This window comes from Felis catus, chromosome B3 (assembly GCF_018350175.1).
Source record: "Felis catus isolate Fca126 chromosome B3, F.catus_Fca126_mat1.0, whole genome shotgun sequence".
NCBI classification, from domain to species: Eukaryota; Metazoa; Chordata; class Mammalia; order Carnivora; family Felidae; genus Felis; species Felis catus.
Genome location: NC_058373.1, coordinates 132307476 through 132331312, shown reverse-complemented (window position 1 = coordinate 132331312; position 23837 = coordinate 132307476). Strand labels below are relative to the sequence as shown.

The window sequence follows — 23837 nt, the reverse complement described above, 5'->3', positions numbered from 1 at the left end:
TTAATGTGCATTTACACTTCTCCAGGCTCTGTACATTCAAGCCCTTCCCTTTGCCAGGAATAGCCTTTCCCATTCCATCTGCCTGAGAAGCAGGTACTTATTCCCAAGCCTCCAACTCAAATGTCAGCTCTTTTCCATAGCCTCCCTTGACACTCCCTTCACCCACCCACACACCGCAAGGCAGAATTATTTTGGGTTACCCTCCTCTTTTATGCATTCCACTGCAGTAGCAGTTGCCACATTGCATATTTATATAGCCTGATATGCTATAAAAAGATAATTGGGTTCCTAAGAAAATTGACTTTATCAAAATTAAATTACAAACCAATTGATTTGGTGAGAGATAAAAGGGGTTGCAGTCAGTGTGTTCAAGGCTTACAATAACAAAGTTCTCCTGCAGGATTTTCAATAATAAAGGTGCTTTATAGTTTTCACAGCATTTAATTGCATGCTAAAATATCAAATTGCTTGATTGAGAAAGACAAAAATGAACCCAAACATCTTATTTGACTCACAAGCCGCACACACCCAAGAGCCTTCCAAACCTCAGTCATCTTAGCCTTGACCTTGCAACTTTGCCAGCATCACAGTTCATAACAGAGTAAACAAAAGAACCACAGGCATGAACTGGTGTACAAAGGAAGAGACAGTGTGTCCTCACACTACCTGTCATCCTGCTCATCAAGGACTGATCCCTAAGGACAAGCCTATTGTTACCAATGGCAATCAGGGTAATGCAAATTGTGTTTCTTAATTCACTGACCTTATGGTCAATATCTCTCTGTAGGGAAAGACCTCCATTACTAATCTATTACTTTCCCTCTACATGGGAGGATGCCAAAAGCAGGGAAAATGTCCTACTCAACTTTGTTGTCCCAATAGTGCTGAATTGATGACAGATGTCCTGCGTTGTCCAGATAATTTACTTTAGTCTTGACTTTAGCGCTTGCTTCATGTGTAGGCTGTTTTGGCATGAGCTGGATCCATTTCCCATCCTCACCTCAAGCTTCTGTATACTGATTACAAGATTTTATTGTCATGAGGATTGTTCTTAATATAGCCCTTCTGTACTACAATGTTAATATTTATTGAAAACTGGACTAAACCTTTTATGTGAATTATCTCCATCTGTTCCTCCCAACAACCCTGGAACATCAGTAATATTGACCCACTGTACATAAAGAGTAAACTGAGGCTTAGAAAGGTCAATTATTTGTCCTACAGACAAATAAGTGGAATATAATGGCATAAAATAATCACTCCAAAATAAAAAATCTCATTGGTGTAGATATCCCCCAACCTTTAGTTGTTTTATAGCTCTCCACCTCAAATAGACAGTCAATTCATTTATTTGCACATTTTCAATTAGTTTATCTTTTTTTTTTTAAGTAGGCTTCATGCCCAGCATGGAGCCCAACACAGGACTTGAACTCACAACCTGAGTTGAGATCAAGAGTCAGATGCTCAATCAACTGAGCTACCCAGGAGCCACTGCAGTTAGTTTATCTTGCAATATTGAACTGCATAATATTGGATATGCAAGGTATACTTCTGTTTTTATGGCCAAGGAGGTACTAATTTGAACATTCTTAAGCTAAAATGACCATAGATGTTTTCTCTAGCAGAAAATGGAGGCCCTCGGTCATTTATTTGTCCAGTGTAGTGTGGACCAGAGGTATTTTCTAAGGGAAATCTTGGCCATATCCAGGGGACACACTTACAGTGAGGTCTGAGGAGGTAGAATGAATGCATTTTCCCAAAAGGGTAGAGACCCTCTCAAGAGTTGGCATATGTCTCAGCACTTAATCCATCCCATAATTCATGTCCTTCAGTTCTCTTCAGACATATCTTTGCATGCTTGCTACCTGATTCTTATCAACAGCCTAGTTTGTACAAATAACATTAGTGATGATGTCTTGAAGTACTGTGCCTACAGCCTTCTAATTCACAGATAAGGTATCTTAATTTTAAAATGAGACATTATATATATAATTAATTAATTATGGTGATTTCAGATAAGTCATTTAACTTTCTTACACCTTAGTATCCCCACTGGTACCATGAGGTAGTTGGTCTGGATGTCAAAGTGATTTCCAGGGCTAACATTTCATCAAGTATCCTCAACTCTAGCCATACATGTGCTCATGAGAGTCTCATCACAAATTACAAATGCATTGGAAGGTCCAAGCATTATTTCTGTTTGGTTTAGGAATGCATTAGAATTTGTGGCTTTCTGGGGAGAGTAATAAATGGGCAATGGAATCCTTCCCCTCTCCTACTGCAGCCAGTTTCCATGGAAAGTCATGTGAGTCCAAAGAAGCTGACTTCTCCAGAGGAGTTGAGAGGGTGTTGCTACAGTTTGTGTAAGAGGTGGTGTCAGGCCAGACTGGTGTCAATGGGAATGGACTCAAGAAGTAATTTCAATGGATTGGAAATGGGAGATGAGGGAGAGAGATGAATCAAGGATTCCCAGGTTTTCTGGCTTGAGCAACCTGGTAGATGGAACTATTTGCTGAGAAAGAAAAGTAGGAGGAACCGGTTGGCAGTGGGCACAATCACAGTTTGATATTGTCCATATGCATCTGTGCCCACTCCCCAGCCCCCACTTAATTGAAAACTCCTGGAGAGGAGCAAGCTTGACCTGCTCCTCTTTGAACCCCCACACAGCACCCAGCACCCAGCACGGGGCTGTCAGCACAGACTTGCTGACTAAATGACCATTCTCAAGTCAATATCTTGGTGTCAAATAGTAGGTAAGGAATGTGTAGTGGAGACTGAGGTGGCTTTGGTCCCAAAGGGGAATTTGTTGGCTCATGATCTAAAAACCCAGGAAGAGCAGGGCTGAAACTGGCCTTAAGAGATAGCTAGAGCCAACACTCAAGGCCTACTAGGGTCTTCTTCCCCTCCAGTTTCCACTTTTCTCTGGGTGTTAGCCTCATTCACTGTCATTCCTACTTTTTACATTCTTCTTCATGTAATACTTTTACAAATCATCTTCTTCATGTACTTGTGTATTGCCTGCCTTCCTACCCCATGCCCTATCATGTAAACTCCATAAAGACAGGAATTACTTCTATCTTGTTTATTGCTACTTCCCCAGCATGTCAAATAGTGCCTCTCTTTGAGTGGAGGTCTTGTAAAAATTTTGTGAATGAATGAATGAATGAGCAAATGAAAGGCTTTTTCATGCAAAAGGCAAGGATTCTGTCTCAATTTGCCTACCTCTGAGTCTAATCACTATGCCCAGGGTTTTGAGGTACTATCATTGTCTCATCTTGAGTCATGCCCCTGTGTCTGGGGGTGGGAGGAGACACAGAACCAAAAGTAGGACAGACAAAAGCTATGGGCAAAGAGAAGATCTTTGGCCAACAACATTACGGGCAAATGGCACTAAGAAGTAGTCTCTTAGACACTGCTGAGTGTAAACTATTCTCAGCCTTGACCTCTCCTTGGAAATGTGTGGGCATTGTCTCTTCCAATCTCCTGGCTTCTACAGTGATTTGGACATATTTATGAGACACACACTCTGGGCAATCTATTTAAACCTTGGATGCAGTGATAATATTCTCCAAACCAAAATTCAAATACACAGTCTGATAAATGTGGGGACAACAGGATGCAACGTTTAAATTAGGCTTGTTCCCAAAATGTCATGATAGTTGCTGGTTTCTCCTATAGGTGTCCACTCCAGGTTAGCTGGGAAGCCATTAGCCATTTGAGCCTTGATTCAACGAATGACATTTACATGGGGGAAGCGCTGGCATTAGCTCATCAACATCATTTGCAGTATCCAGCAGTGAGTCCAATTTCCCTTAACCATTTGGAAAAGTGGCAAATTATAGGGAACAAATGTTCCTTCCAGCAGCAGGAGAGACACCTGCCTAATGAATCAGCAGTTATGCAGATGGTAAAATGGAGAAACCAAGCAGGAAAGGTCTGGAGTCGGCTTCTCTTGATAAGTAATCGGTGCCAGAGCATCTTCCCCCCCTCTAATCCTGCTGGGCTGGACCACATGGCTTTCCACACAAATGTAGGTCATTTAAAATGCTGTCAGCAAGCTGGTGTTTCTTACTGCCAAGACACTGGAAAACCTATAATGACTAGGAGAAATTATTTCCAAGCTGGTGTTTCTCTCTTAAAACAGAGAATCCAGAATTTTAAAGCTATATTCTATACTCAGAGTCATTCTCCTTCAGTGTTCCCCAGATAGCTACCAACTTTGTACGTGTATGGGTTCAGGGGTGGGAATGGAAGTAATGGGAAAAGGAGGGGAAGGAAAGAGTGCTAAGCTGTCTTTTTAAAGGCACTAATTACAATTTTGCACTTTACTCTTGAAGGTATTTTAAAGCATTATACTCACTTATATGAAGAATCAAAATGTCATCCTTTATGCCAAGATCTGGAGACACATTTGGCCCTTGGTTTGGCTGAAAAAGAAAAGTATCTGTTCTACTGATTGAATTTACCATTTTGCAAAATTACCTCTGTTTAATTCATGAAATTTAATCATGATCATTCTGGGATTTATTGCTTCTCATTAATGCTTCCTTTGAAGATGAGTGGGAAGACCTAAGGTTGAGAGGAAAGAAAGATTCTTTCCAAAGTACTGTAAGATTTAATTTGGATTTTATTAAATCTCATTAGTTCACTAATACAAAATTTATAACACTTTGGACAGACAGTGGGTTGGTATTTATCTTCGTTTAATCTATGAAAAAGTGATTTTTCTCTGCAGGTGAATGATATCAATAAGTCTCAAGGGGATATTCTATATCCTTGATAGAATATTTATTAGACACTTTCTTTTATGTACAAGTACTATACTAATTTCAAAATTTTTCATATATTCATTAAAGAAGATGGATAGAGGCTACCTCTTGAAATACTTTCCTATTTACTATTACCATTGCTTTTTAATTTTTACTCTTCCTCATTCCAAAAAGTGTCTGAACCAGCCTACAACAGAGGGCAATCTATGTAGTTAAAACTAAATGTATGTCTGATTACCACATCACACAAAAATGTTGAACCAGATTTTCATTAAATCGGGAGAACATTTTTGGGATGGTCTGTCTTAAAAAAATGGGTGAATCTGAAATTAATTTTTGAAAAGTTCTGGGAAATGCTGTAAAAATGGTGTAGCAGTTTTAGTGGAAAACCCAAAATAAGAGTGACTTCAAAAAAGTAAAAGTTTATTTCTGATTCACCTAAGAGAACCCATTAGCTAGGTGGCTGGAGCTGAGAGGATGACTTTCCAGGCATCAGTGACTTACTACCCATCTTTTTGTTCCATCATCCTAGTGCAGGCTTCTATCCCTTGGGACACTTCATGGTCCAAGATAGCTGCTGGTGTGACAGGGATACTACCCATTCAACAGGTAGGAAAGACAAAAGACTCCCTCTCCAGTGGGTCAGCACCCTTTAAGCAGCCTTCCTGGAAGTCCCACAGAAAACTTACGTTAAAGCTCATTGGTCAAAACTTAGTCACATGACCAAACTTCACAGAAAGGGGACTTTTGTTAATAAGGAAGAACAGGAGAATGGATGTGGGGTGGAACCAACAAGGCCCTGCCATGAACAGATAGATAGCCATCCGTCTGGGTGGCTACAATTGTGGTATAATCTGAGGAGAAGAACTAGAAAATGAAGGGCAAGGAAAGTAAATGAATGCATGCAGTTACTATGATTAAACAGCAGTTTTAACACTGATCTTCTTGATAGCCACCAAAAACAAAAAACCAAAAACCATTGTTTTTACTAAAAAAGCAAATATATCAATTCTTCAGTAGAAGCAATATGTATATTGGAACTGAATACTATAATGTTTCTCTCACTGGCACCACAGACAAGCATAATAGACACATGTTCTGTACTTTCAAAATTACTTTCATTATTAAATAGTCTATCCCATTGTTCTCCATACATATACTCACCTGTGCACATCCAATTTCTGTCTTAGAAAACATGGTCACCTTGGGTATTGGAAACAGTGAAAGGCACAATTGACTGTTGTGATAAATTTTGCAGGCAGTATGAAGAGTGGTTCTGTGGAAATCAGAGGAAGGGATGAAGCAGAAATGTCATAATGTTGTCATCCATGCCCAGGTCTTTTGTTTTATAGGCCCTGGACCTCACTGATACCAGGCTTGACCAAGTCCTGGAAGACTAACTTGGCCTAACTGAAATGCACATGAAATGGAGACAAAAACCAACAGTAAGTAAAATAATTGTCACAAAGACTAAGAGTGTCTTTACTGGCATTATCTGCACATTTTGTCTCTTTAGTTAAGATATTTGGGAAGCCCAATCTTGATCCAAAGCCACACTTTGGATCTGTCATGAAAAATCTCTATCACAGGGGTCAAATTACTCAAAACTCAAACAATTCATTTATCTCCCTCTTAGGCAAGTGTACATGGAAACCCAAAGGTTGCTTTGAAAACAGGAAATTAGAGGAAGTTAAGTGATACCCTGAATATTTAATGGCATCAAGACTGTCTACTACCACATAGATGGGATAATTTTGCCTAGAGAATGGAAATCATAGAAACCTTTTGGCTGAGACTCTTCTCTCCTTAATACAGTCTCAACATGCATGACCAACATTTGCTCCTTTGCCCTTCTTTTTTAAGGCTCTCATGGCTGCCCAAACCTCCTTGGGGACATAGCATTCTTTAATGATGTCCTGCTTACCCAAAAAAGCTTTTTCTCTTTTGGGTGACCTTTCACTTCTTTGCTCTTCTTCATTGAGTGTTCCTCTCCTGGGCTAACTCTGAGAGGGCAATCCAGAGTCTTATGGGGGCCATTGTAGTGAAATCCCTAAGTATGGTCTTCAAATGAACTTTCATAAATATCAAGAGCATAAGACTCTAGTGGCTATCATTTATTGAGAGCCCACTGTGTTGGCCAATGGCCAAAGGCAGCTTTACTTATAGTTTCTCATTAAATCCATAAAATCTAGTGGGAAAGATTATTATGTCATCTCACAGCTAAGGAAACCTTAACTTGCAAAGTATATTCATGTCCTAGGGCTGCCATAACAAATTTTCACAAACCTAGTGGCTTAAAAACAATAGAAATGTATTCTCTCAGAGTTCTGGAGGACATCAGTCCAAAATTAAGGTGTTGGCAAGGCTGTAATCCCTCCAAAGACTCTAGGGGAGACAATCCCTTGTCTCTTTCAGCTTCTGGAGTGGTTACATCCTTCCAATCTCTGCTTCCATCTTTATGTCACTTTCTCCTTCAGACATCTAGCATTCTTCCACTGATGTTCTATAGTATAGGAGAAGGCACAAAAAATGAATTTCTTATTTCTATAGCTCTCTGGTTCTCAGGTGGACTCCCGTACAGGACTGCCTTCTCCTTGGAGGTTCTGAGCAGGGACCAGCATTAAGAATCACATCACAGGGAGCTAAAGAAAGATAGATATAAAGCCACTCTCAGAATAATGGAGTCAAGACTAGAAACTGGTTCTGCTTGATGAGCGCTCATTACTTTGATCTCTACAATACTGGACGATAGTCCATGTCATAGTTTGAGTTAGGTGGGTCACTAATAGTGTTACCTAACAAGTGTGGCAGTTTCTCAGAGTGTCAGCTGTAGGTGTGCCTCCTAACACCTCCTCCATGTACCAGGCTCTGTGCTGTATCTTGGGGACACAGGTACAATTCAGCTATACTCCTTGATGCCAAGGTACTAGGAGAAGACAAGCCAGTGATCAAATAAGCAGGCATGGTGAGATGCAAGTGTTGCAGTAATAGAAGTTTGTATTATGGGGTAACATAGAGGAGGGGATGGTTTGTTTCAGAAGAGGCCGAACTCAGGGATGCTTTTACAAAAAAGTATGGGTTCTCTACCCAAGATTATACAGTCAGTAGGCAAAGCAGCTAGAATGGGAGCCCCGATCTGTCCACCTCCAAAAACATTCTTAATGTTCTTTCCACTCTGTGAAGACATTTATGCAAGGGCAAAATTAATGAAGTAGAAGTATGCACCCCAGGAGGTCTGACCTGGTCCAAATTAGAACTTAGAATGTCTTGAGGGGTGGACATAGCATTTGTTTGCATGTCCTTTTCTGAAATATCACCTGTCTCAGCTGGCTGGTGATGATGGGAGAAGAAACAGCAAAATATTCTAGGTTTCTCTCTCAGAAGGCATCCTGGAGTGCTGGTTATTGCCTCCCTGATTGGGGGAAGCAGACGACCAGATGGTCATACTCTGTTTATTTTCTCCAAAAAGCACTTTAACTGTTTATCTAAAAGCTAATCTTGTAACGTACAGCATTTAAACTAACTTATCTCAATTAATCTAATTAGTAAGATACAGCTGCATACTCTGTAGGATAAAGGCAGTGTGCTCTCTATTTCTTTGGCCCCCACCAGGTCTAGCCCAGATCCTTGCATATAGTAGGTGAGCAGTACAATTCTATTGGACTAAATTGAGTTCTTCTTGTGCACTGTTGGTGGGAGTGTAAAATGGTGCAGCTGCTGTGGAAACCAGTATGGAGGTTCCTCAAAAAATTAAAAATAGAGTTACCATATGACCCAGCAATTCCTTTTCTGGGTATATACCCAAAAGAATTGAAAGCAGGGTCTCCAAGAGATATTCGTGGATATAACCCATGGTCATAGCAGCAGCATTCACAATGGCTAAAATGTGGAAGCAACCCACGTGTCCATTTATGGTTAAATGAATAAACAAAATATTGCATATACCCACAGTGGAATATTACTGAGCTTTAAAAAGGAGGAGATAGGCTACAACATGGATTCAATTTAAGGACATTATGCTAAATGAAATAAGCTGGTCACAATAGGACAGACACTGTAGGAGTTCACTTATGTAAGGTGCCTAGAGTAGTCAAGATCATAAAGACAAAAAGTAGCATGGGGGAGGGGAATCTGGAGAGTTAGTGTTTTAATCGGTACAGTTTCAGTTAGAGAAGAATGAGTTCTGGAGATGGATGGTGGCGATGGCCACACACCAATGTGGATGTACTTAATGCCACTAAACTGTACACTTAAAAATGGCTAAGACAGTCAATTTCATGTTGTGTGTTTTAATCGAATAAAAAAAAAGGGAAGATGGGCACCTGGGTGGTTCAGTCGGTTAAGCATCCAACTTTAGCTCAGATCATGATCTCACAAATTCCAGCCCCGCTTCAGGCTCTGTGCCTCCCCCACTCTGTCTGTCTGTCTGTCTCTCTCTCAAAAATAAATAAAACAATAAATAAATAAATAAAACAATAAATAAATAAAACATTAAAAAGTTTTTAAAGAAATAAAAATTGTTTAAAAAGGGAAGAAAAAAGGAAGCGATAGAGAGGTCAGACAAACTTCATCCCCTCTGAGGTTTGTTGTGCTTTTGGTACACATTTCAACTTTCATAATAAATATATTGAGGTACAAAAAATGTTTGAGTTCTATTTAACATCCCCATACAATGTTGGAAACCAGTAAGAATTCAAGTCATATTAATTTCATGATAAATTTAAAGTGATAAAGCCTGTAGGTAAAATAATTTGGCAAGTAATTGTTATCTGAATGAAAGATTACTTGATCTAATATTCTAAATTTATTGTAGGTCATTGAAAATAATAGGTCCCAAATGATGGTAGAGTTCCCACTACGACCTTCCGTGAAAAGGCAAGGTGTCCCAAAGGAATAGCTTGCTGTAAGCTGAGAAATGTGGGGCAGGAGCATTTTGTTTTAATAATAACTTTGTTTATCCTGCTAGTTTCTCTCACTGCTCTTCTTATTCGAGCAGCCAGGCCTTCCCAGTGATGATGACCCAGAAGCGTCCTCCTGGTTTTGGTTTCCAAAAGCCTGAGGCCCTGATAGGTGGTCAGTTGAAGAGAATAGCTATGAACTGAATGTTTGTGTCCCCAACAATTCATGTGTTGAAATCCTGTGTGGAGCTATGAGGATTTAGGGGCCTTTGGGAAGGAACTAGGGTTAGTAAGGTCATGGGGGGGAGCCCTCATAATGGGATCAGTGTCCTTGTAAGGCTTGGCATGGGGCTTTCTTCCCTCTCTACTCTTACCACGTGAGGATACAATGGGAAATCAACAGTCTACAGCCTGGAAGAGGGTCCTCACCAGAACCCAGCCATGCTGGCATCTGATCTCAAACTTATGCTTCCAGAATTGTGAGAAATACTTTTCTGTTGTTCATTAGCCACCCAGTCTGTGGTATTTTTGCTATAGCCACTCAAGCTGATTAAGACAAGGACTCCACCAAATCTTGGAAGAAGGGGGGGGGGTGCTTTTTCTGAAGACCAAGCAAGCATTCCTTAGGCTGTGGGAATAGGAGATGAAGAGTGAGTGATGAGGGTACAGGCACCAGTAGGTTCCTAAACAGGGGGCCCTACAGCCTGCTTCCTGCTACAGCCAGCAAGACCCAAAGAGGAGATGGCAGGTTTGTGAGTTTGGCAGATGGCTGACTGCAACCTGGCAGTAGTGGGGAGAGCCCTGAGACATGAAGGACCTTTGTGGACAGGAACAGGGGCACCTCTGTGGCAGCTGCACAGATTGATGGCTGTGGCACCTCTCAGGAAATCTCCTTTCCAGTAAGACTGCCCTTCCAACAAGGCTAGAGCAGCAGTTGGATCATTGGCTTGTACTGAAATGGTTTGTTGTTGGAAGATTTGTTACACACATAGAATAGACTTCCCAGAGTTAAATATGTATATGACACAACTCCCCCATGCTCTCCAGAGTTGAGAGGAAATAGAAAACATTCATCCTTAGTGGTGATAGGCACTATTTGCAGGACAGTTTGGCAAATCTTGCCACAAGTTTTAATAGCATACAGACTGTTGGGCTGCCTGGGTGGCTCAGTCAGTTAGGCGTCGACTTCAGCTCAGGTCATGATCTCACGGCTTGTGGGTTCCAGCCCCATATCAGGCTCTTTGCTGACAGCTCAGAGCCTGGAGCCTGCTTCTGATTCTGTCTCCCTTCTGAATCTGTCTCCCTCTCTCTCTGCCCCTCCCCTACTTGCTCTCTCGCTCTCTCTCTCTCTCTCTCAAAAATAAACATTAAAAAAAATTTAAAGCATACAGGCTGTTCAACTCCGTACCTCTCTACTTCTAAAAATTTATCTTAAATGATTCATTTTGTACTAAATACTAAATCAAAGATTTAAGAACAAGATTGTTCAGTGGAGCATTGTTTGTAACAGAAAAACATAGTAGGAAACCACCAAATTGTTCAATCACATGGTTGGATCAGAGATGGGAAAGTGAAAGCTCTCTTAGCCAACCTAACTGAACTAACTTCCTTTTTCTCCATAAAATCCACTGACTGAGGCTGTGGTCCCTCCAGCAGGCCAGTGGGCTATGCAGAGGAGTGCACTGAATACCTTCTGCCACCTGCTGAGGTGTGTGGTCACTAAGAGCCTGCAGGAATCAGGCTCAAAAGGCCCAAAGTAGTTCATGGCAGTTGTACTTACTATCTTCATCCCATGATATAATGAAATATTATATAGTGATACAATATGTACAGAGAGAAAGAGTTGTTTCTATGAAAACTACCTTGAGTGTATAAGAAAAACGTCCATAAATCAGAGTTCCCAAGGAATCACTGTGGAATGAGATCTAAATGAGATCATTATAAGTAAGTGGGGAAAATTCGAAGGATTTTGCACCAGGAATGTGTGGCTGTGTCTTTAAATGTTCACTCACTTTTTTTTTTTTTAATGTTTATTTATTTTTGGGAGAGAGAGACAGAGCACAAGCTGGGGAGGGGCAGAGAAGGGGGGAGGGGCAGAGAAAGAGGGAAACACAGATTCCAAAACAGGCTCCAGGCTTTGCACTGTCAGCACAGAGTCCCATGCGGGGCTTGAACTCACCAACCTTGAGATCATGACCTGAGCCAAAGTCGGATGCTTAACTGACTGAGCCACCCAGGCACCCCTAAATGTTCACCCACTTTAAAAGCACAGAAACTGGAAATGAAGGTGTGGTTTATAGGCAAGACATAGGGCTGTAATCCCAGCCACCCAAAGGCTCCAAGCCACTGTCCTTACAAGGAGTGAACTATGGGCTGGGGTCCTTCAGTGGAAGGCCTCTGGGAGGAAGGGGGTTGGTTGCTCAAGCTCATCAATATATCCACCGCCAGGACTGGCTTCGTGATCTGTGGAACCTTGTGCAAAATGAAAATGTATGCCCCTTGTTAAAAAAATGACAAAGTATTTGAAGACTGCATTGGCAAGGCATTAAACTAAGCTTGGGGCCCTTCTGAGAGCCTGTGCCCACTACACAGATTATATGCCCATAAAGTTGCCCTTGAAAACCTCCTAAAATTAGCAGAAGAGAAAAAAGAAATCACCGAGGACAAGATAAATGCAACTTAATCAAAGATGGGTATCAGAAGGCTATGAGGGCCCAGCACTTAAATTACCAAATCACATGGGACACAGAGTGGTTAATTCACTGAGATTTTGGGTTAACTGTGCCTCCAGTATTACCTCCTGTATTTCTAACAAGGTCTGCTTGATCGTGATGGACAGGCACACTGTGCCCGAAGGTCACATGTTCCAGTGAAACAGCGGTGGTTCAGATTTACATTTTGGGGGTGACAATGGACGATGGTCTTTGAAAAGCATCTGTAATTTGAACAAGCCTCCTTCCCACAGAGTCCCTTTCTTCTCTGGAATGGCACACCCCCAGTTCATGAGGTTCATCATGCCATTGGGGTTTTTGTTGTTATAGCCACAAAGACAAACGGGTGGTCCTTCCTCCAGGCTTTCCTCTCCTAGGCAAGTCTGCTGAGGGCCATCCCTGACATATTCAAAGTCCCTTGGGCTGTTAACTGTGCCTCCACTCTTACGGAACTAATCCTAAACAAAGAACTTCGGTAGAATGAAGAAGAGTTTCACCAATTTTACCTACACATCCGTGAATTCGTATTGTTTTACTGTGACTTATCATAGACATTCCCAGGGGGCACTGATGGGTTATCAAGTGAACCCTGAAGTGGTCCATGGATCTGCTTACCTGGGGAAATTCATAGAATGACTCTCTGAACAGGCTCTTAGAATACTATTATTATCCCCCAAATAAAACGTATTATTTGGACCTAAAGTTTGTATCTGCACAAAGCTTTAAACTTACAAAGTGCTTTCTTTTTGTTTGTTTGTTTTTTTAAGATTTTATTTTTAAATAATCTCTACACCCAATGTGAGGCTCGAACTCACAACCCCAGGATCAAGAGTTACATGCTCCACCGACTGAGCCAGCCAGCAGAGTGCTTTCACATTACTATATGGTGTTATTCTCAGACCATCTCACTGGTTAAAGGCAGAGCCAGTTTTTTACCTTTGCTTTACAGATGAGGAAACCGAGGCAGGCAGAGTTGGAATGATTTGACCAAGGTCTCCCAGCTGTAAGGCTGGGAACTGGGACTAGAATACACACCTCCTGACTCCTGGACAGGGACAGGTGCAGCCGAGTCATTCCTTTTACTGAAACCACACCAAACCTGCTGCCTGCTCAGCCAGCAGAGAAAGCCTGAGAGGACCTGGTTTCTGAGGAAGCAGGAGCAAGGCCCTTCTGTCTGGACCTGGGGGTTTGACAGGAGGCCAGATATCTGTTCTGTTCCAATTCACTTTCTGCAAGGCTGTAACCTCTAGAATTCCCAGGAGGATGATCACAATGAAACATAATCTGATAGCCCCGAAGCAATCCCCAGCACCTGCTTGTTCCTTCCCACAAGGACATCACGTCCTGCAGGCTGCCATCAAGAGCAACTAGCTTATAGCCCTGTTACCCTCCTATGGCAAAGCTCTGTGTCTCTGTGTCAGGTTGGTGGGAGGCAAAGGGATGACAGTGTCTCTTCTTGATGGCTGCATCTCCCCAGAAATGAAGGGAAGGTTGACTCAAGGTGGCCACATTTGTGCAACTGCATGCTTTTACCATTTCCAGCTCCACCCAAAGAGCTTGCATTCAATAGAAGCATCTATCTCAAGAGCAGATTCAGGGAGACAGCATTGCCATTTGGGTGGTTGTCCTCAGAATTCTTGTCCATACACTGGAGGTGCTCAGTCCCTTGAACAGCCCCATTCTGTGACAGCAGAGTCTTGGAAAGAGATGAGTTTGCCCCGCTAAGGAGTTTGGTACTGAAGGCCAAGTACAAGCTGCATCCCAGAGATGCCTCATTCCCCGTGTGGCTATGCAGCAGGTGCAATCTGACATAGCCTTCCCCTTAAAGGTTCAGAGTTGAACTTCCAGTGAACTGGAAAGTTCTAGGTCTCTGGAATTCTTTTCCCTTCCTAGCTAGCTCAAGCTGGGTGGATTGAATTTGGAGGACATAGTTTTTCAAAAAAGAAAGGAAGGGAAGGAGAGATTGAGAAAGAGAAAGAGAGTGGGAAGAAGGGAAGGAAGGAGGGAGGAAGGAATAAAAAATGAAAAGAAGGAAGGAAGGAAGGAAGGAAGGAAGGAAGGAAGGAAGGAAGGAAGGAAGGAAAGAGGTCTTTGAGATCTGAAAGAAGAAACATAACTAGGTAGAGGGGTAGAGGGAAAATGTTCTGTCAGAGGTGGAGGAGGACACATATGCAGCCCAGAAAAATACATGATACTTGTAGTAGTTAAGGTTGTACCAAGTTGCTATGATAAAAATCCCCAAAATACGACTCACATGATAGCAATTTCATTTCTGTCTGTAATTAGCAACTAGAATGAATAGGCAGTGCTGCCCCAATAGGTTGTTCAGAGACCCAAGCTTCTTCCATCTTATTGCTTAGCCATCCCTCTTGGAACAGAAGGTGTTTTCCTTATCCACATAATCAAAGCTGGTTCACCTTGAAAACCCCACCATTTCAACCAAGAGGGGAATAAAGAAGTGGCTAGCAAGCACCAGTGGAGAGAACTTAATCACAGAGCCAGATCCAACTGCAGGGGAGGCTGGAAAATGTGGCCTTCAGCAAATGGCCATGTGCTCTGACAAAAAGTGTATGAGAGTGGCAACAAGCTCTACTCTAAAAAGGGAGAAGGAAAGAATGGGCATTAGGATACATAGCCTCTGCCGTAAAGCAAAAGCACTCCCGACACATATTGTCATTGAACTAACAAATATAGATGGATGTCAGCTGTTGCCTTGGTTCAGTTGGAATGACTGCACCATAAAGATTTCATAGTTTTATGTTTCCTGGAAATGTCCTAGTTGCAGCTTCTCATCTTTGTATATCGTGAATGAAGTACCAGGGAAGGAGCTCCATCTATAGAGTAATTACTATGTCAGGGACTGTGTTCTGTATTTTGCATACATTGTCTCATGCGAACGTAGTAACAATCCATTTTATAGATGATGAAACTGAGGAAGAGAGAAATTAAGATCACATTAGGTCACATCACAAGTGTATATGATGTATTAGAATTCAGATCTGATTCCAGATTCCATGTTTTTAACAGGTACACGATATGACTGCTCCTAGAAATTATAACTCTATTGAAAGGAATTTAAGAAGTAATGCATGTCAAAAAAAAAAAAAAAAAAAGAACTAGTGTACGTCATTCTACTAAAGGAAACAAAATCACTACATTAAAGAGTTTTCTGCACCCCCTTCTCACTGCAGGATTATTTACACTAGCCAAGACATGAACACAACCTAAGTGTCCATCAATGGATGAATGAAGAAGATGTGGTATATACATAAGTGGACACCTGGGAGGCTCAATAGATTAAAAGTCCTACCGGATCTCAGCTCTGGTCTTGATCTCAAGTTTGTGAATTCAAGCCCCACATTGGGCTCCACACTGGGCACAAAGCCTACTTAAAAAAAGAGGATGATGAAGATGTGGCATATACATAAATAGAATCTTTCAGTCATAAAAAAAAAAAGGAAATCCTTCCACTTGCAACAGCATGATTGGACTTTGAAGGCATTGTGCTAAGTGAAATCAGAGAAAGTCAAATACTGAATGATCTTATATGTGGAATCTAAAAAAAATGAGCTCATAGAAACAGAACAGATTGGCAGTTACCAGAGGCAGGGGCTTGGGCTGAGGGAAATGGGTGAAGGTGGTCAAAAGCTACAAACTTTTAGTAATAAGATTAATATGTTCTGATGTTGTAATACACACCATGGTGACTAATAATACTTTGCTATATATTGAAAGCTGCTAAGAGAGTAGATCTTAAAAGTTCTCATCACAAGAAAAAAAGTGGGGACTATGTTAGGCAACAGATGTTAGCTAGACTTACTGTGGCAATCATTTCACAATATATACATATACCAAACCATTATGTTGTACTCTTTAAACTAATACAGTGTTGTATGTCAATTATATCTCAATGCAACGGCTGGTGGGGTAGCAAATTGAGATATGAATTTAACAGAGAACAAGGATAAAAATCATAATTCATTTATAACAGGGTAGATACTTTCTATTTTATGTCCTTAGGAATATTCTAGTTTAAACATCTTGCTTTTTGCTTCTTTCCTTCCTTCCCCCATTCATGATTAAGTCTTCCGTTTTATCATCTAAGTGACTGGTTTGCAAGTTACCCTTACACTCCTAAACACTGGGTTATACCACATACTGGTCATTGAATACTGATTTTTCAAACAGTGAGACTCCCAGAACAGATGACTTTTAATTCACTGAAGGGAATTTAACCTTTTTATTTTTAGCTGTTCAGAAGTCTCGACTTTAGTCATCAAACATTTACTGATCACCTACATTAGGAACAGTGTTAGGCACAGGCTACAAAAAATGAATACAGCCCAGACCCTGCCCTGGAGATGCTCTCAGTCTTGTGGTGGAGGCACACAAGCAAGTGTGCAGTAATGGCATTGGCACGACACAGTGGCCAAGGACATCAAAGACTGCTTGGAGAGCAGGGTGGGTGTCGAGGACAGGAGAGGCTTCGTGGGCATGATGATATTTAGGAAGAATCTTGAAAGGTGAGAAAGACTCAAATAGTGAACAAGGGAAAGGAAGGCCTACCAGGTAGAGGGAAGAGTATTTAGCAAAAGCACAGAGGTGTGGCATATAAGGACACCTGATTTACAACAAAAGCTTTATGGCAATTCAGTAGAGAAATGATAGTCTTTTTGATAGTTGATGCTGGGCCAGTGGAATGTCCACATGGGGGAAAAAAACGAATTCAATCTCTGCCTCCCACCATACACAAAAATTAATTTATGATAGATCTTAGAACTAAATGTGAAAATAAAATCAATAAGGTATGTAGAAAAAAGATAGGAAAATATCTTCATGATCTTGGGATAAGCAAAGATTCCTTAAAACAAAAAACACTAACTTTAAAATTTTGATAAATTGAATTTCATTAAAATTTAAAACTTTGGCAAAAACCAACAGAAGATTGGAGGAGTAGAAAAGCAAGCCACTGGCTGGAGGATACATATATCCAACAAGGAATTTGTATCCATACTGTATTAAGAACAGAAAATCAGTAAGAAATACACAAAGTGTGCAGAAGAATTGAACAGGCACTACACACATACACACACACACACACACACACACACACACACACACACATCAAAATGGCTGATAAAAGTCTCTCCAAGACCAATGGTAGGACCTGGGGTTTCATTCTGCATTTAAGCAGGGAGCATCATGGTGGTGGTGGTGGTAGAGGAGGAGGGAGTCTGAGCAGGGGAGTGTCATGACCCAAATTTAGGCTCTCCAAAGCATTTGGAAGCAGGAAGACCTGTTAATACATGACTGGAAAACTCAGCAGAGCTATCCCCATAGAAGACCTTATATAAGAACAATTGAAGTCAGGGTGTGACTTGCTCAGTTTCATGTGCTAGAAAAATCACATTGGCTACTATGGAGAGTGACCTTGGAGAGAGTGGGGTTGGGGGGAGCCAGGTGAGTGACCGTGAGTATACTTCCAACTCTTCCTCAGGATCACCATTCTAAGCATCTATACATAGGTTATTCTAGAGTCAGGAATGCTGATTCATTGGGAGTTCTGGTTAACAGGATGCCCAGTGCCAGAGAGCTTTCTCCATAGAAACCTCATGGCAAGATTGCAGCATTTATCTCAGATCTTTCTTAACAGTGTTTTACACAGAGGATAAATGAACAGCTGCCCCTCTATATTGACTCTCTTTTCACCCTTTTCTTCAAACAAAATGGCAACTGGAGAGGGTTTGGCTGCTCTTTTGGGTTTAGCTCCATTTCCCAGCTCATAGTCACTCCCATGTGGCAAAGAGGAGCTGGTTTGTGGGCACATAAATGAAGCCCAGCTGTGAGAGAGGCTAAGGAAAGAAGGGTCATTATCATAGCATCTCATTTGGATTTCATTTTTGCATGTCCACAACTGAGGAAAATTGAGAGATTAAGAGCCAAGTGGAAATTTTTTTAAGTTTATTTATTTATTTTGAGAGAGAGAGAGCAGGAGAAGGGCAGAGAGAGAGGGAGAGAGAGAGATTCCCAAGCAGGATCCATGCTGACAGCATGGGGCTCAATCCCATGAACCATGAGATCATGGCCTAAGTCAAAATCAAGAGTCAGATGTGTAACCAACCAAGCCACCCAGATGCCCCACAAATGGAACTTTCTTACTTGCAAAGCAAATCTATGTTCTACTGGAACCGCTTGCTGTAAAAAAAAAAAAAAAAAAAAAAAATCACAGAGAGCTGGGAACACACAGCCATTTTCAAATACTGTCATTATAGAAAAGACCCTTTTAGGATTAAGCACAGTGATGTAATGTTGTTATTCAAAGGAATGTACTACAAATTTGTATTTTGTGCTTTTATTGTAGCTGGGGGGTAGGTTTTAAACACTGAGCAAAGTGTAAGCCAACTGGAATATTGCTTATTCTCAAATGCTGTAGAAATAATAAGACAACCCCTTTTATTTGAGAAGCAGGGAGCCATGGGTGGTTATAAGAAGACAACAGAGAATTTGGAGTTGGACAGATCTGGGTTCAAATCCCACCTCCACCACTTACCAGAGGAATGATCTTTGGACATTTGCTAAACCTCTCTGAGCATAGTTTTCTGTCTGTAAAATAGAAATAAAATGCCTACCTTTCCAGGTTGTTGTAAATATTAAACTAGAAAGTGCACATAAAGCATTGACACATAGCAGATGCTCAGTAAAGGAGGGAAATGTGACTAACATGCTATCTACATAATGCTTTCAGATGTATAATTGTATATACTCGATAATACCAAAACACATTGCAGACAATAAATAAAATAGCCATTTGAATATTCCTCCTGGTACCAGACCTTCAATATGGCACTCCAAGGGCCCATTATCACAGGACTCCCCTATGGTGTTAGACCCCCCCTGCCCCCACCAACCCAGGAGCCTCCCCAGGCTTCCCCAGACCCCTAATGATCTGCAAAGGAAATAATGGATTTCCCAAAAGCTATCATTAGTATTTCAAGAAAAGACTAACACAGAGCTACCTACCCCTCAATAAACCTGCACAGACTATCTAAAAGTTCAAGAGCTGTTGCTTTTGTCTGAAATTAAGTCAGCCCAGGTGTTAACCCATGTTAGGCAGAAGCTCAGAGTCTTTGCCATACACATCTTTGATGATTAAAAATGGGCAAAATGAATTAGACATTTTTCCTCGGATTGTCTTCATATGTCCAGGTGCCTATGACAACAACAACATAGACTGGGTTGCTCATAAACAACAAACGTTTATAGCTCACAGTTGTGGAGGTTGGAAAGTCCAAGATTATAGTGCTGGCAGATTTCCTAGACAGACATCATTTCTCTGTAACCTCACTTGACTGATGGGGCAAGGGATCTCTCTGGGGTCTCTTTTATAGAGACACTAATCCCATTTGTGGGGGCTCAGCCCTCATAACCTCATCACCTCCCAAGGGCCCCATCTCGTACTACCTTCACCTTGGAGGTTAGGATTTCAGCATATAGAGTCGGGAGGCACAAACATTCAGACCATAGCACAGATGAAATCTTTCTTATGGAGTCCAGAGGTCAGCTGGAGGCTCTGAGATCTGAGGAAACCTGCCTCAAGTCTCTCCACCCCATAATTTGAGGTAGTTCAAAGCCTTCGCTGAGGCATCTGCAGATCTCTGGGGATTTGGTTCCTCTGGCTCCTATGCTGGTTCCTCTTTGACTCCACTTTAGTCTGAGCTCATTTACACACACACACACACACACACACACACACACACACACACACTATGTACTCACGCTGTGCATTTTGTGGGTTTAATTGACTTTGCTGAGGGTTGTGGGGGACACAAGGATGGAGGTGTCACCAGCAAGGACCCCTCTTCTTACTGACTTCACACTGATAAAACTCCCTTTCTTCTCTGTCTCCCTTTTTCCTTCTTCCTTCCTCACTTCTTGCTTTGTCTCAGCAAAGCAGTCCAGCCAACATCCTTTTGAGCTAGAGCATTGGGTGTCTTCTCCCCCACACAAAATGGCTGTCTTCCTCCAATGAATGTCAAGGAAGAAGAAAAATTTTCCCCACCTTATAAAGTTAATATAAATTTATTTGAAGAAAATCATCCAAAAAAGAAGGGGGCAGTCTTTACTAACAAAAGTATAAGAACAATTAATCTAAGGAAGTGGTTCTCAAAATGTGGTTCCTAGACTGGGCACAAGGGCATCACCTGGGAGCTTGTTAGAAACATAAATTCTCAGGCCTTACCCCAAACCCACAGAAACTCTGGGGTGGGATCCAGCAAATTCTGTTTTCACAAGCCCTCTGGGTAATTTGGATGTGTACTAAAGTTTGAGAAGTGTTGATCTAGAAGGAGGACTTTGGGGTCGCCTGGGTGGCTCAGTCGATTAAGCGTCCGTCTTTGGCTCAGGTCGTGATCTCGCGGTCCGTGAATTCGAGCCCCACGTCAGGCTCTGTGCTGACAGCTCAGAACCTGGAGCCTGATTCTGTGTCTCCCTCTCTCTCTGACCCTCCCCCCATTCATGCTCTGTCTCTCTGTCTCAAAAATAAATAAACGTTAAATTTTTTTTTTAAATAAAAGGAGGACTTTGGCTGTTACCAGATGGGAGTTCCAAACTGAATGCCCATAGAGGCCAGGCAGTAATATAAAAGGTATTAGGCAGAAGGGCATGTGATGAAGATATGAGTGAGCTCCGGCTGGTTTCCACTACCTGGAAAGGAAGATCCAGGGTGGTCAGTGTCTCTAAATCTTCAAGAGAAGACAGAAATGTGAGTTTTTATATGCAATCTGCAGCTGTTTTAAGTGTTAGCAACCAACTGAGAAGCAACCAAGTGAGAAGGTCATTTTGACCTTCTCAGTTAATTCAGAGGCTTGCAGATCCTATCCACATCGTCTCCCCACTTACACTGAGAATCACAGGTTTCCAAGCCCGACTCCTGGATCTGCTGCTCCCAGTTCAATTTTGAAAGCACAATTAGGAACACAGAAGAAAAAAGACCTGGAGACATTCATTTAACATGGATTTTGTGCCAAACATTAAAATGGGTTTTTAAGTTAATGCAGGGCTGTGGAGTACAGAGCTTGTGAGGTGGCAGGGAAATGGCACTTGAACTAACATGAGACGTTGTTTCTGGGCAGCCTTTTTATTTCCATCTGTATTTTCTCAGGAAGTCACCAGGGAATCCGTTTTGTTCCCTGCATCAAGTTTAAAGCCCAGCCTATAGAATATATGCAGTGCTCTGCTGTTGCCATGGCAACCATTAATCTCCTAATTCCTTTTCTAAAAATAAAGTGCCCTTTCTCAGAGTGTCTGTTTCCACTTTTTATTTAAATCTCACTGTCTGCAGAGGCTCCATCTCTGTTTGACCTGAATGTTACTTTTGTTTGGCTCCAGAAGAGATGGTGATAACATGCACTCTAGACCTGTTAAGGTAGAAGGCTAATCAGAGCTACAGACTCAGAGGCCATAAAACAACCCCAGTGATTTCACAGAGAGGGGTTCATGGCCATGTTCCTTCAGCACAGGTGCCACCTGGACCAGTGTCTCTCCGGCCCATTATTTCATCTGCTCCTTCCAAAGAACTGTATCTCCGCTACGTAAAGAAAAGTCAGAGAGACAAAGAGACAGGCTGAGGGCCCAAAGCCCAAAGCCCTGATGCAGGATGGAGTCTTTCACCTTCACTCCTGATCTGTAACTAGACAATTGTCACAGGCTTTTCTTCACCTCCACACAGGTCTTGATGATCCACTTTTGAGGCATTTGAAGAGCTGAAGGGAAAGGAAATGTTGAGTATTGACAAAAATTCTGCAGCCTTTGTACATCAAAGACCAGGCCTCCATCAAGATGTCTGCTAACTGACTGCTTGGGACTTCTGACCTGAGAGGGAAATGATCTATAGACTGTCCTTCCTGAGGCCACTTGCCATGTTGAGATCCTACGAAAATGGGGCTTGTCAGGAGATAAGATGAAAAAATCTACCCAAGATGAAATAATAGGTGTGATCCCTGCCTTCTATGAGCCCGCACCCAAACTAGCCCACACTAAAGTGCCCAAGCAAATGACTAGAAGGCATTCATAAAGTCACAGTGGCATCCCTGGTTTTCAGGGGAATGTGTCCTTGGAATTTTCTCCACATGTGGGCGAGCCATCCACACTCCTCCCTCTCCATCCTTGCTGTGGCCAGCCTGCTCCTTGACAATCCAAGCTTGTCTGTTAACTCTGTGATGATGAAAAAGGCACGTTCCTCCCTGCCAAACTAAGTGGCCAAGGCAGAAATGGCAAGTGTGACTTTGGCTCATTTATACCATACACAGCTTGTGTTTGAAACACAGACTGTCTAATGGGAGTCTTAAAGTTTGCCTATTATAGATAATACAAAGTTAGGTGAAATCATTATTTTCTTTCTCTTCCTCTTGCAATTTTAAGAGCTAGTTTTAGCCGACATTCTATCCTACTATAATGTTGTTCACTTGGATGATGGCCCTTTGGCACTGCTAATGTAGAGCCTCAACTCTGTGGTGTTTTTACTGAGGTAATGTCACCTGCCATGACCCCAACTGTACACTGTGGCTGGGGGTCAGGCTGGAGGTGATGGGTCAGCCACTGGGGACTGAAAACGGTCGGTCAAGAATTGGTCCTTGGAAAATTTCATATGACTTCATTCATATGTGGAATTTAAGATACAAAACAAATGAGCATAAGGAAATGGAAGCAAAAATAATATAAAAACAGGGGGACAAAACATAAGAGACTGTTAAATGCAGAGAACAAACTGAGGGTTGCTGGAGGGGTCACGGATGAGGGGATGGGCTCAATGGGTAAGGGGCATTAAGGAAGACACTTGTTGGGATGAGCACTGGATGTTACATGTAGGGGATGAATCACTGGAAGCTACTCCTGAAATCATTATTGCACTATATGCTAACTAACTTGGATGTAAGTAAGTAAATAAATAAATTAAATTAAATTAAATTAAATTAAATTAAATTAAAAAAAAAAAAAAGAGGGGCGCCTGGGTGGCGCAGTTGGTTGGGCGTCCGACTTCAGCCAGGTCACGATCTCGCGGTCCGGGAGTTCGAGCCCCGCGTCAGGCTCTGGGCTGATGGATCAGAGCCTGGAGCCTGTTTCCGATTCTGTGTCTCCCTCTCTCTCTGCCCCTCCCCCATTCATGCTCTGTCTCTCTCTGTCCCAAAAATAAATAAACGTTGAGGAAAAAAAAAAAAAAAACAAAAAACAAAGAATTGGTCCTGGCAGAAGTCCAGGGCAGCACAAGGGATTCTGGGCCATATCTCCAAATGGACAAGTTGCTCACAGAAGAGAGCACTGAATTAGGTGTTGGTGGCACTGGCCAGTCCTACTATGAGGAGGAGAGAGTCCAGGGGCAGGGACTGCCCTGCTGGAGGATGAAAACACCTGCACAGAAAGCAGGAAGACGCCTCCCTCTGACTACTTCCCCAGGAGTCTTT

At 41.9% G+C, this 23837-nt stretch overlaps 1 long non-coding RNA gene across 5 annotated transcripts in view; it reads left to right on the top strand.

Annotated features, from left to right (window-relative positions):
- The window catches only part of LOC123386177, a 71725-nt gene extending 48595 nt beyond the window's left edge, over nt 1–23130 (top strand). Inside the window, exons 3-5 of one of the 5 annotated variants that reach the window (XR_006599911.1) lie at nt 5302–5378; nt 6122–6214; nt 22106–23130. This is a non-coding gene — a long non-coding RNA (uncharacterized LOC123386177). Of the gene's footprint in view, nt 1–5301; nt 5379–6121; nt 6215–15405; nt 17900–22105 lie in introns of those variants that run through there. The other 4 variants (XR_006599908.1, XR_006599909.1, XR_006599910.1 and 1 more) reach the window with 4 other exon arrangements.
- The last annotated feature ends 707 nt before the right edge of the window (nt 23131–23837 follow it).